Genomic DNA, 13,522 nt, shown 5'->3' with positions numbered 1-13,522 from the left:
TCATTTGAATCTGGAAATGAACTCAGGTGTATCTCTGGCTTTATCTCAGAGATCATTTTTTTTTTCCTAGTGACTAGAGTCATGGATAAAAGGCATAATTGAAGTAAAAATCTACCATTCAACCCCAGCTATAAACCCCAAATCAAGAGCTTTAGTAGCTACTTTAAGAGCACTCTTAATATTCAGCACAAAGGCCTGCTTCTTGGTTTCCCTGCTGTGACCTGGATGGCCACTGGTGAGCTGACTGCTTCACTGAGGTTACCAAAGAAGGGGTGTGGAGGAAGAAGTCCTAATACCAATTGATGCTTTGTCAGACTGCTCACATGGGAAGTGGTTAAAAATCAGATTTTGACTCTGGACTTTATTTGAGGTGTTCATCATCTGGACTAATCTATTTGTACCACCTTTAAACATGTGATATTATGTATGATAACAAGGGAATTGATGCTTTTATGCTGCCAGTAGATTGTGGGTTAATTAATACTCTTGTTGGTAATGAAGCAAGGTGAAATGAAGTGAGACAGAGCTGAAGCATAAGGTCATTAACATGCACTGATTAATAATGGAAATGTGGAAGTTTTCATTACCGCATAACCAGTGGGCAAAGGAAGGTGTGTAATGGATGAAGATATAAGTAGGAGTACAGCATACTTTCCAGGCACACAATCTCTGGTTTGAATGAGAACAGATCATTGGAATGCATTTCTTTTAATTATGTCATTTTCATGTTTAATTCACATGACCTCTTCCAATACTTTGTGTTCGACTAGAAGTCTAGAGCACAGCAGAAACAAACTAAAATGTTGTAGGGCTACAGAAAATTAATTTCAAGAGGATCTGAAGATAAAAAAATGTAAAATGAGATACATGAGGAGCAAGAATTACTTGAGTAATTAAATCTTAAGCCTCTTAACTATACAAATAGTGAAAAATTTGAACATCTCAACAAGTTTCTAGACTTTGTTCTATGAGTACTTTTTTTTTTTTTAAGATTTTACTTATTTGAGAGAGAGTGAGAGAGAATGAGCAGGAGAGAGGCAGAGGGAGAGGGAGAAGCAGGCTCCCCACTGAGCAGGGAGCCACATGCAAGACTCGATCCCAGGACCCTGGGATCATGACCTGAACTGAAGGCAGACACTCAACTGGAGCCACCAGGCACCTCTATACTAGGCACCCTCTGAATACTGTTAAGAAAAATATCAAAAAGAAAAAAAGAAAAATATCGACTACTTTCTGATCGTTTGAGTGAAGATATTGTCCTAGAGCCTGGAGTTGAGATAGAGGGTCTTTGAGTTTCCTTCACACTATAGTCTAAATGAAATTCACCTGTGACTCTTGTCTCTATAAAGTCAGTCCTGCTGCTGATGTCCTCAATCCATGAACCATGAGGGAATTTCTATGTAAACTGCAATCAGTATGGAAGATATAGAAATAGATGGACTTTCTCCCTCATTCACCTCTGCACATTTTATTTGCTTTATTTTCCTTATTTACATTTTATTTGCTTTTCCTTCTCCTCATATGCCCAATTTGACACACTGTTAGAAACCTTAGGTATTTCTTTGTAGTTCAGTAAATTTCTAAATTCCTAGAATGGCTAGAGAATTTATAACAAATAATAAAATACTCTGGTACATGGAAAGTTGCCACAAGTGTACATGAATTGTCAATTTTTGAAGAATCTGAATATATAAAATTAAAATATTTTCAAGTATAAACTGTAAAGGCCCTGTCTGATATGATACAAAGTTCACATAGAATCATAAGGCCCTGAGAGTCTTCAGCTTTATTATTGTGGGAATAAAATATTGGCTTAAATTTATCTAGTCTCAGGGTGCCTGGGTGGCTCAGTTGGTTAAGTATCTACCTTCAGATCAGATCATGATTCTGGGGTCCTGGGATTGAGCCCCGCATCAGGCTCTATGCTCAGCAGAACCTGATTCTCCCTCTCCGTGCTGTGTGCATACGTGCTCGCTCTCTCTGTTTCTCTAGATCTTTCAAATAAATAAAATATTTTTATAATCTGTCTTCCCAATGTATACCTGTTAAGAATCTCTGTAGTACTGGGGTGCTTGGGTGGGATAGTCGGTTAAGCAGCTGACACTTGGTTTCAACTCAGGTCATGATGTTGTGATCATGAGATTGAGCCCCACATTGGGCTCTGCGCTCAGCATGGAGTCTGCTTCAAATTCTCTCTCCCTTTCCCTCTAACACATGCTCTTGCACTTTCTCAAATAAAATCTTAAAAAAAATAATCTCTATAGTATAGCTTCTCAGTTTGATATTGATTTTTCTGTTCTTGTAAATTGTTTCTTTTTTGTTGTTCTTTTCAAAGAAAGAGGGATTTTGTTCCTTTAAAAAGCTGTTCTCAAATCTCAGGGTTTCTAAAATTACCATATTTTCCTAGTGAGTTTTGGGTTTGGGGGCATATTTAATGTTATACTTTAGTGCAAACACAATTTTGTCAGTGTCCAGCTATTATTTCTAGAAACTTGTTTAAATGTGTGATATAAGCCAGGTTTTTTTAGAGTAGCAAGTTGGAAGGAGCAACATATTCCAAAATTCATGGAAGACAAGATACTATGTCAGTAGAGATGACAATCTAGTAATTTTAGGAAGACCTTAGTTTTACTGTAACATCAGCAACTAAAGTTACTGGAGACTATTTAAGACAATATTATAAGATGAAAAAAACCTCTTTTCTCTTTCTCTGTCTCAGAGATCCTGTGTGTCATCATCTCCTTAGACCTACGAAAAATTTAAAGTGAGATAATCAGATGTCCTTGTCTGCATTTTAAAATGCTGTGCTCACCTTCCTCAAACAAAACCAGCATCCTATCAGAAAAAAAAAAAAAAAAAAGTGATTTTTCTGTAAGAGTGTGTACTTCAGGTAGTCTCCTAAGTGTGAGGAAGAAATGTTCGTGAATGGCAATTTGTTGATTATAATCACTGCATGTTAATCTCTCACAGCATGTTTCAATCAAATTATTGCTTCATTGAAAGGATGCAGTGCCACAGAATTGCTGTAATTGACAAGCACATGTCTGAAAGGAATATTCTTTGAGCAGGAGAATTTTTGCCTTTAACATACCTATAATTGGGCTTTTTCTCATTTCTTTTTGCAGTCTTTCTCATTATAACCTTCCCCTCCCATTTCCCATTATCCTCATTTTCTGCCCTTGGGGCTTTCTTGCTCTACAATTGAAACCATTTTTTTCATTCTGTTTGCAGCTTTTTGCCTTATACATAAGACTGCTACTTGGCTGGCAAGCCTTCCCCCAAATCTTTCAATAAATATGAAATTAGATGGAATTGTTAAATATGAGTGAACAGAAAATGTGGAAAACTAAAATGTCTTGTAATCCCCAAAATATCTATCTTATTGTAATCTGAATAGTGCTAGGAAATTATTTTTAGAGCAATTCTGTATCCTTTGCGGCTTCAGATTTACTGTTCTTGTCTGTTCTCTGCATACCAGAAACTTTGTGAATCTTTTAAATCCTTTAATCCTGTAAATGAGCTTCACTTAGTGTGAAGATGAAAAGTGCAAGTTAAAAATGCCTTTTGCATACCTGGCTGGGTATTTCTACTTAAATTCTCAGCCTTAAGTAAGCATAGTTTTTGATGAATGAGTTGTATATATCAGGACTCAGGATAAATAGGAGTTCTAATATTAAAACATCTGGTATACTACTTCAATAATTATATCCCTTTCAATGTGCCTTAAATATACTTGTTATGAAGAGAGATTTGCATAGCACTTAAAGCAAATTAAGTGTTTTCCCCTAAATTTTCTTCCTGTCTTACTTGATATCACAAATTTGGTTTTTCTGTAGTAGGTTTAAATATACCATAAATAGTGTCATGTGTTTGTTTAAAAAAAAGAGAGAACCCAGAGAAGATATTTTCATTCTAATTTTGGATCTTATTCTCCAGAGTTAGACATATAAAATGTGACCTCTTGTGTCTTGTTTCAGTCTGGTCTGAATTTAAAGGCATTGCAGGCCATTTTATTTACCACCGTGCTGACTTTTGTAAAAATATTTTAGTTAGCTCAAGTTATGCCAGTGCTGATTGGCATAATGCAGGCGCTTGTCTTAGATTTATTATGACAATTTACTCTATTTTACAGTCTCCTAGGGAGGGTGTTTGTTCTTTGGGAAAAAAAAACATGCAAGACAAATGTGTCTTCATCAGCATATTCTAGAAATCCACAGTAGTGAGATCAGGATAAATGCACAATACTCACCACTCGGTAAATATACTTTGCCTGCTCTTGATAATAGAGAAACTTGAGAAGCACACCAATTCTTTATATATATATTAATTGTTATTAGGCATGGCTGCATATAACGGAAAACCGGATGGTAACTTAAACAAGGTATTACTATACTTCTCTCTCGTGTGAAAATAAAAATAAGAGAAATGCAATGTAGTGCTGTTAAGAGTGTTAAGGCCACTCTGCAATCAACCAGGGCTGAGATTCCTTCCAGCTGTTTGCCTCAGTATCCCTAGAGTCTCACCTTCATCTCATAAACCAAGATGGATGCTAGCTAGCACACAGTCCAGGTGGAACAAGTCAAGAATACGTCTACCTCACACATGGCTTCTGCTTTTATCCCATGGACCAAAACTTAGTCATAGCCACATCTAGCTGCAGGTGAAGCTTGGGAACATATTGTTTGTTTTTAATATGTGTGGAGAGCAATATGGCCAAGAAAAAGTAAAGTTTGATTCCTAAGAAATGAAAAATGAAATGTAATTTTATAAATGGAAGCTTATGTTAGTTTATTTTGATACTTTAGATCCCAGGCCATAACTATATTTCTTTCTTTTCAAAGAAATTGAAATATATTGTGATTTAAAGCATTGTATAATGGGGCACCTGGGTGGCTAAGCATCTGACTCTCAATCTCAGGTCTTGATATCAGTATTATGAGTTCAAGCCCCTCATTGGGTTCCACACTAGACACAGAGCCTACTTGAAAACAAACAAAATAAATAAATAAATAAAAATAAAGCATTGTATAATCATTTTTTAAAGCCTATAAAGTGATTTGGATTAGCTCTTATACCCTTCTCAATAACTGAATATGACAATAATCTCTATTATTAGCATGAAAAAAGTACTTAACTGTAAGTACCTTTCTCATGTCTGATTTGAGCCACTGAATTCATGTTTGAGAATTCTACATCTTTCACTCCAAAATTCTCCCTATAAGTTGTTAGAAATATTTTTCAGAAAACATATACAATGTATAGTAAATATTTCATATATGATAGCTTCAATGAAGTTTAACAATAGCATACATTAAATTTGTTCTCATAAAAATAGCTTATAGTATATAATTATATTCTTGGTGATATTTCAGAACTCTTAAAGTGCCTGGTAGGATGTGAGGGCGATCTGGCTGCGACATCTGTCACCCCATTGATCGCCAGGGTTGATTCGGCTGATCTGGCTGGCTAGGCGGGTGTCCCCTTCCTCCCTCACCGCTCCATGTGCGTCCTTCCCGAAGCTGCGCGCTCGGTCGAAGAGGACGACCATCCCCAATAGAGGAGGACCGTTCTTCGGTCAAGGGTATACGAGTAGCTGCGCTCCCCTGCTAGAACCTCCAAACAAGCTCTCAAGGTCCATTTGTAGGAGAACGTAGGGTAGTCAAGCTTCCAAGACTCCAGACACATCCAAATGAGGCGCTGCACGTGGCAGTCTGCCTTTAAAAAAAATAAAAATAAAAAATAAAGTGCCTGGTATATACCTGTTTTATGGGGCAAATAACCATGAATCATGTGATTTCTTTCTTTTTTTTTTTTAAGATTTATTTATTTATGATAGACATAGAAAGAGGGGCAGAGACAGGAGGAGGGAGAAGCAGGCTCCATGCCGGGAGCCTGACGTGGGACTCTATCCCAGGACTCCAGGATCACGCCCTGGGCCAAAGGCAGGCGCTAAACCGCTGAGCCACCCAGGGATCCCCGAATCATGTCATTTCAATGCTACGTGAAAGGCCTAAAGAATGTTCTTAGGTGTGTACTATATTTATTTTGAAACAAAATAAAACTGACTTATTAGAACCATTTGAGACAAAGGAGTTACCTTTAGACAAAAGACAAAAATATCTTAACCAATGACAGTTAATACATGTTTAATAGCTTCATTACCCAGATGTTGGAGTAATAGGCATAGGTGATCACTGAGGTGAGGAACAGCCAAGACTTTGATGTAAAAGTGAGATTTTTTTCACTTAGAAAAGAGAGGACAAAATAAAATGTGACCAATGATTCTCAGTATTTGTAATGAAGGAAAGGAATAGTTTTAAGATTTGACCATTTAAAAAAATTATTTCAGTTTCTGCCTTTACATTTCAACTTTAAAATATGTAAACATGTATAAATGGCCATTAAAAGATCTTAAAAGTAGGGTGCCTGGGTTAAGTGCCTGACTCTTGATTTCAGCTCATGTCATGATCTCAGGGTTGTGGGAAGGAGCCCACATCGAGCTCTACATGAACGCAGGTGCTTTTTCTTTCTCTCTCTCTCTAAAAAACAAAAACAAAATACAAAAAACTTAAATGCATTAGGAGTTTGTGTATGGACTATCTTATCTTAATTCTTCCTTGTGATAGTTCTACCTTTAGAAAAGGAAATTGGGGCAGCCCTGGTGGCGCAGTGGTTTGGCGCCGCCTGCAGCCCAGGGCGTGATCCTGGAGACCCAGGATCGAGTCCGTCAGGCTCCCTGCATGGAGCCTGCTTCTCCCTCTGCCTGTGTCTCTGCTTCTTTCTGTGTATCTCTCATGAATAAATGAATAAAATCTTTAAAAAAAAAAAAAAAAAGGAAAGGAAAGGAAATTGGCTGATCCCTTATAGCTATTTGCTATTTCCCAAGTATTCGCTAGAAAATAAAAATAAAATTTGTGGGGTTCCTGGGTGGCTCAGTTAGTTAAGTGTTTCCCTTTGGCTCAGGTCATGATTTCAGGGTTCTGGGATTGAGCCTCGCATTGGGCTTCCTACTCAGTGATGAGTCTGCTTCTCCCTCTTCCTTTCCCTCTGTGATCTCTAATAAATAAAAAAATTAAATTTGAGTAGGAATGAAGGAAACTCCAGCATGCTAATGTATAGATGAAAAATGACTTTATAACAGGGGCATTTTTGGCAATTCAAGGCCAATACAAAGACAAAATTCCTGTAACTGTGGCATTTCTCCCTGTCCCAAACCAGGAGTCTGGTGACTTTCCTGCACATCCATTACCTCCATGTCTGGTATGGACCATTTGGATTCACAACCTCAGAAGAGCAGAGTACAGTGAAATTCAGAGCTGGAGATCAGCCCACCTGGGACCTAGGCCCCTTCTGATACTAACTTGCAAGAACTCAGTAGTTATTTACCTTACTTAGCTCAGGCTTGGTGTCATCATCCCACAAAGAGAGAGTAGAGTGTAAGACTTGCTTCCTAGAAAGAACATGAGGAGCACCGACCTTGTGGGTTAAGCTCATGGTACAACACACAGGATGTGGCCAGTAGAGGGTGACTGTTTCTGTTACATTCAAAGAGAGTAGCCACTATCTTCCCTTCCCTCCTTTTCCTCATTGCCCATCAAAGTTGCCATTGGCTTCCTGGTGCACACTAAGAAACAGGTGTTGTTCAAAGCAAATTTGGGGCTCTCTAGGACTAAAATGTGTGTTGGGTGGGGGTGGGGGATTAGGGTGGGAGGCGGAGGTAGAGATTGCACACATTCCCATGAATGGAATATTCGTCAGCCTGGGGCTTAGAGGCTGCTGTATGTAGTCCTTTTATGATCTTACTGATTAAATTCCAAACCCTGTGAAAGTTGAGACCTTAAAATTTTGCCTTCTCCAAGCAGTGAACACAGGGCTCAACCCCAAGTAATAGGTATTCATTCAGTGGTTGTGACCAAACCTTTCTTCATGACCCTAAAGCACAAGTCTCCCTTTCACCCATATGAGAAAGAAAGCAGCTACATGTTTTCAGTACTGAAAACAACTCCAATGACTCTTCTGGAACCCAGAGCACAAAAATGTTCCTGTTTTCAACCACTGGATGAAGTATTTGTCCTAGAAATATTTTTAAACTTACCCAAAAAGTAAGTTTTCTCATATTGGACATTTTCAGTTTGTACAAGATCTTGTGCCAGATTGTTTAGGAAGAGGCTGAGTTGTCTTTAATTGTGTTTAATTTTTTTTTAAGCTTTCATTTTTTAAGTCTGCTCCACACCGAATGTGGGGCTCGAACTAATAACCCCTAGATCAAGGGTCACACATTTTACCAACTAAGCCAGCCAGGCAGCCTAGTTGTGTTTGATTTAAATCAATAAATTGGTAGGGTATCTTTTTATCTTTAATATATGTAGTTACCATTCTTAGCATTCAACTAAGGCAGTTGACTATTGCTCAACTTTGAGGAAAATAACTTCTCTCTTATAGCTCTAGAATTTCTGTTATGTAGAGACAAAAAATAAAATTTTACTCATCTGAATTCAGTGATAATGATTCACAGTGACCAGGGTGGAAAAATTAACATTCTGAATGGTGATCTATTTCAAGTCTTGGAAGAAAGCTGATAATAGACATTCTTCTTGATCCCTGGGAGATAAAAATACCATACTGTGTCCTAAGTTGATTCCAGTGTTAGAGTTATTGCTTCAAATAACTGTTCTCCAGACTTCTAATTTAAGATTTAATGTTTAATTTTTTCTTGGTTTCATGGAATTTCGGAATGTTGAGTTGACAAACATTTAGGAACACAGTTCATATCTTTAAGAATGCCTTGTGTGATGTTAATCATACCAGATGGAGCAACTCTGAGAGTCAATTATGTGAGACTGAGTGAATCTTGCAACTGGGTATTAATTTTTATTGGTAGATACTGGCAGATTGGTGTTGAAGGCTCCATAGCTGTGACACTTCCCACATTCTAACCTATATTGTTAAATAAAGTGATACTTGGATTGATCATGAAGAAATGTTTCCTCCCGGCTTGTGAGAGCTACTGCTGTTACTAATCAGTGAGCTGTAACACCTACATGAAGAGTCTTTGGGGAAAAACACTGTGTTGGATGGTGTGAGGGCCGATTGTCAGAATATCCTTAGTTCGTTCTAGTCTAACTCAGGTATGCCCATAACATTTTCTAATGGGCATTTCTCCAAAGTCATCAAACGGGGACCATCCACACACCAAATCCAGTGGCCTTTGAATGTGGATGAAAGCTGATCAGCCTCCCTCCAGCAACTCCTGAAACTCATGATCCACTCTGTTTTCCATCATCCTTCCTTGTTGGATTCTATTTCGCTTGTGTCTCCCTAGTCTCCTGTTTCTCTCTCTTCTTTTCCCCCTTCCTGAACTCATCTTTCTCTTAGCATTACTCAAATGTGAATATACATCCCAGCTCAACCTTCAATCCCCTGGTTGCAACTCCCTAGGATTGTATCTGAGAGTTTATGTTGTCTCAGCCACCCTCTTTATATGGTAGTTCCCGTAATCATCCAGACCTCTTTAGCTAGCTCTGGTCTTTGATATTTTTGCCCAGTATCTTCATTTAAAGTAGCTTTAGGGTACTTGAGCTTAGTGTATTTAAAAGTAAACTCATCTGGGATCCCTGGGTGGCTCAGCGGTTAAGCACCTGCCTTCGGCCCAGGACGTGATCCTGGAGATCCAGGATCGAATCCCGCATCGGGCTCCTTGCATGGAGCCTGCTTCTCCCTCTGGTTCTCTCTCTCCCTGTGTCTCTCATGAACAAATAAATAAAATCTTTAAAAAATAAATAAATAAAATACAATAAAAGTAAACTCATCCTCCCTCTCCTCATTCTTCCTTTATCCAGTCTGACAGTCCTGATGTGGCAAGTGTAATCTGTATCTCTTGTTACTTCTCCCCTGAAAAATTTCCATTCACTTCCCTTTTCCTATAAAACAAGCCCCAGGCTTCTTGTTCTAGGGCTTAAAGGCCCTCCAGGAATTGGCTCTAACTTACTTTCTAGCTTTACTTTTTCAGTTAAACCTGTGATCTCTTCTTTTACTATTTCACAACTATACCATAGACCAAGATTTACAAAACTCACCTGTCCATAGACTTCTAATGTGAACTAAGTGAAGCCCATGAGGGCAGAACCGTGATAAACTGAACAGTGTACCCTGCATGGAAAGGGTAACTCAGCACTAAACCATGGTTGCCATATGAGATGTGGACCTGGTGTTGCCAAATCTGCTAATTTGTATGTTTGCTTCATTTTGTTTAAAGATTGATTTATTTATTTTAGAGAGAGCACAAGTGAATGGGGGAGGCAAGCAGAGGGAAGGAATCTGAAGCAGACTCCCCACTGAGCAGAAAACCCGACAGGGAGCTTGGTCTCATGACCCTGAGATCATGACCTAAGCCAAAATCAAGAGTCAGATGCTTAACTGATTGTGCCACTCAGGAGCCCACACATCTTCTGATTTTTAAGTATTGTCACATAAAAAAAAAAAAATCTTTAAGGGCTAAACACGGCCCAGAGGCCACAGGTTTGTGACTCAGCCACAGACATACACACAGTCACTCCTTTGCTCACATTTATTTTACCTCCTATCCACTGATTCTTTTTAAAAGTTCAGAGGTCAGGTAAAACCTCCCCTGGCATATTGGAGTTTCCTTCAGTCCTTAGAACATTTAGGATTGGTGCTGCCCAGTTGAAATGTTGCCTTTGTTCATTTCATAGGGATAAAGTCTCAAGTCCCTAAATATGAGCTTGAAGCCATGGATCACTCTTGTGCATTTTTGTCTCTTGCCCCCAAGTTCCTTAACAAATGCCTTCTAAATAATCAGTTCTCAATTCTTGATTTTTCTTGGTTGATGGGTAGCACTTGGAGAATTGGGACAGGATCTATTATTTTACAAAAGTAAAGAAAAAGTGGTACTTACTGAGTGCCTGATGTATACCAAGTTCTCTGTTATAGGCGTTAGATACACTAATCTATTTAATCCTGACTATAATTCTGCTAGGTGTGGATATCATATCTACTTTATAGCTGACTTAACTAAGGCCCAGAGAGGTTCAGGACTATGCCTAAGGCTATCCAGGTAGAAATTCAGCTCTCTGATTCCCTTAGTACTTTTCACACTGTTTTCTAAGCTTCTCAGCAGGTTTAGCAGACACATGCATGAGCCACAAATGGGTAATAATTAGAATTGTGCCTAGGAGCTGAGAGCAGCTGAGGGCTGGGACAGCAGGAGCTCATGGGACCTGTCACCTCTCCCTGCCCCCCGCCCCGACATGCAAACATGACCCTTGGTGTGGAGAACGTAGGCAAGCCTTGTATTTATTAGTCCATGTTCCTTCTAGTGCCATGTTTAAAAGGTAGGATGTGTAATGTGATATAGTTCAGAACATAATTCCTGTTGTATTCAAATCATTCTTTCCTAAAGAATGATAGAATTCAAAAACCAAATTTTTCAAGTTATAGTAAAAACAGAATTTATTATTTGAAGAGTGCCAACCAAACTCCTGTCATTAAGAGGTGACTTTTAAAATTTGATGTAGACACAGCATTAAATGAATAAGCATTTCTTATGTAACCAATACTGAAAAATAAAATTAGATCTCAAGATTGGGTCATTTTAGAATGGCTAAGCAATAGTCTGGTGAAATTGTAAAAATATGCAGAAATTGAGTGAATTTAAAAGCTGTGGTAAACAGCTGCATTTGAGGCCCTGAATATCACTTTCAGAAATGTAAAATAAACCGAGAAAGAAGCATAGCTCTTAATGGCCTAGCACTTTAACCTATGATTCAAACATGAACATTATTTTTTTTAATTTGTGCTTAATCAAATTACATGGCACATTTTGGCATTGCTTCTCAAAAAATAATGACAAGTTGTAATATTCTGGGGCCAGAAACAAGACCTTTCAAACACAAAGTTTTTCTTAGCTTCTCGAAATAAAGTTTAAGTAGAACATATTTTAGAGTGCCTTAAATTCCATTGCATCTGAAGTAGAAATACAGGTGAAACAAAACTGCTAACAGTACTTTAGGGAATAGAGTCACTGTAGAAATGTTGAATACTCATGTTACCATACTTAGTTTAAGTAGCAACTATAGGCAGTTACCTGTCAAAATTTTTATTATTTGCTTTCTTGGCAATTCACTTACACCAAAAATAAATAAATAAATAAATAAAAGGCATCAAGCTTAGACCTTTTGAAACATTTAGATCAGTTCTTCTGATTTAATTACATTTACATAACAGAACCCTATAAAAAGGATCTGTACCAAACCCATTACTAGTCCATCTGACACAACTCTAGGATGCTCTAGAAATACTTGTATTTTGCAGAAATAAATGAAAGTTTTTAGTGCTTGGTACAGTAAAAATGAGAATGAGAAAATATTTTAATTTATGCATAAAAGAAAAATACATTTAAGTAAAAGCAAGTAAAAATGGACAATTCTTTTCTTATACCTTAAAATTAAAACAGTAACAGATGAGAGAGAAAAGTCCTGTATTAACATCATTATGGTGAATAGTAGATGTGAATTTTAGAGCCATTTCTATCAAAGCTTTAGATTTTGACTAAAACTTGATATATTTTATTTCAAGTGAACCTAGTGCTTAAAATTGTTATTTGCTTGACTGTTAGTAGCATGTTTCTTTAATACTGCAAGAGTACTTCCTGTATCTAAAAAAGCCACAACATAAATATTCTTTTTATTTGAGGAGAGTAGAGGGGATATTCCCAAAAGGATGGCTGAATATTTTTGTCAGTGATGAGCCAGGAATTTGGGATTAGATTTAGTGATTGATATAATGAATAGAATTTCAAAGGAAAGATTTTTGTATATTAATACCTAGGTATTCAGAGAGTTTAAAAAGCAAAATGAATGTATGTTTTTATTCAGAATGTTAGTGTATATGGCAACTATGAATTTGTTTAAATGAAAGATACTTTTATACACAAAGGTGTTTCTCTGCCTAGAGTCTTAAATTACTGTTAATTAAGCACTATATAGTATAATAGATAATTATAGTGTTTTAATGTGGATGCCAGAGGATGTGCTAGTCTTTCTAAATGGCTATTGTTGGCTAATAGTCTTCAGGGGATCATTTATATAGCCATTGTGGTTCTAAAAATATCTATGAATACCATGGGACAGGCTTTTTTGATACATGGCTATTATAAAATGCATTTTTATTTGAAGTGTGTCATTTTGATTATATCATTCAATTACTTTCACCCACAGCAAAAAAAAAAAAAAAAAAAAAAAAATACCAGTGCTGGAAAAGAGTACGGGAAAGCTCTTTATATAAAGAAAAATTTCATAACAATATGCTAGTTAAATAGGAAAAGATTTGAATGAAGGGTATTGGGAATCTGTTCTTTTCATTAGGATTTTTAGCTGTTCAGTAGGATTTTAACTGGAAATGTTTTTATGTAGCCTCGTTTTTATTTTAATTAATATTTCTATGGCAGGGAGATAATTAGGTAAATGCTGTTGAATATTAAATATGGTAGTAGCTTAGGGGAAAG

The 13,522-nt window shown here is 37.2% G+C and overlaps 1 protein-coding gene across 2 annotated transcripts in view; it reads left to right on the top strand.

The window, feature by feature from the left end:
• RAPGEF5 (Rap guanine nucleotide exchange factor 5) overlaps positions 1 to 13,522 on the top strand; it is a 229,878-nt gene that overhangs the window by 165,999 nt on the left and 50,357 nt on the right. Inside the window, exon 1 of one of the 2 annotated variants that reach the window (XM_038557081.1) lies at positions 7,629 to 7,635. The exons of the other annotated variant lie outside the window; for it this stretch is intronic. The gene's annotated coding sequence lies outside the window, so the exon portion shown is untranslated. Of the gene's footprint in view, positions 1 to 7,628; positions 7,636 to 13,522 lie in introns of those variants that run through there. 2 annotated transcript variants of the gene reach the window in all.

This window comes from Canis lupus, chromosome 14 (genome assembly GCF_011100685.1).
Source record: "Canis lupus familiaris isolate Mischka breed German Shepherd chromosome 14, alternate assembly UU_Cfam_GSD_1.0, whole genome shotgun sequence".
Taxonomy (NCBI): Eukaryota; Metazoa; Chordata; class Mammalia; order Carnivora; family Canidae; genus Canis; species Canis lupus.
The sequence above is the reverse complement of the archived record's forward strand: the minus strand, read 5'-3'. Positions and strand labels throughout refer to the sequence as shown.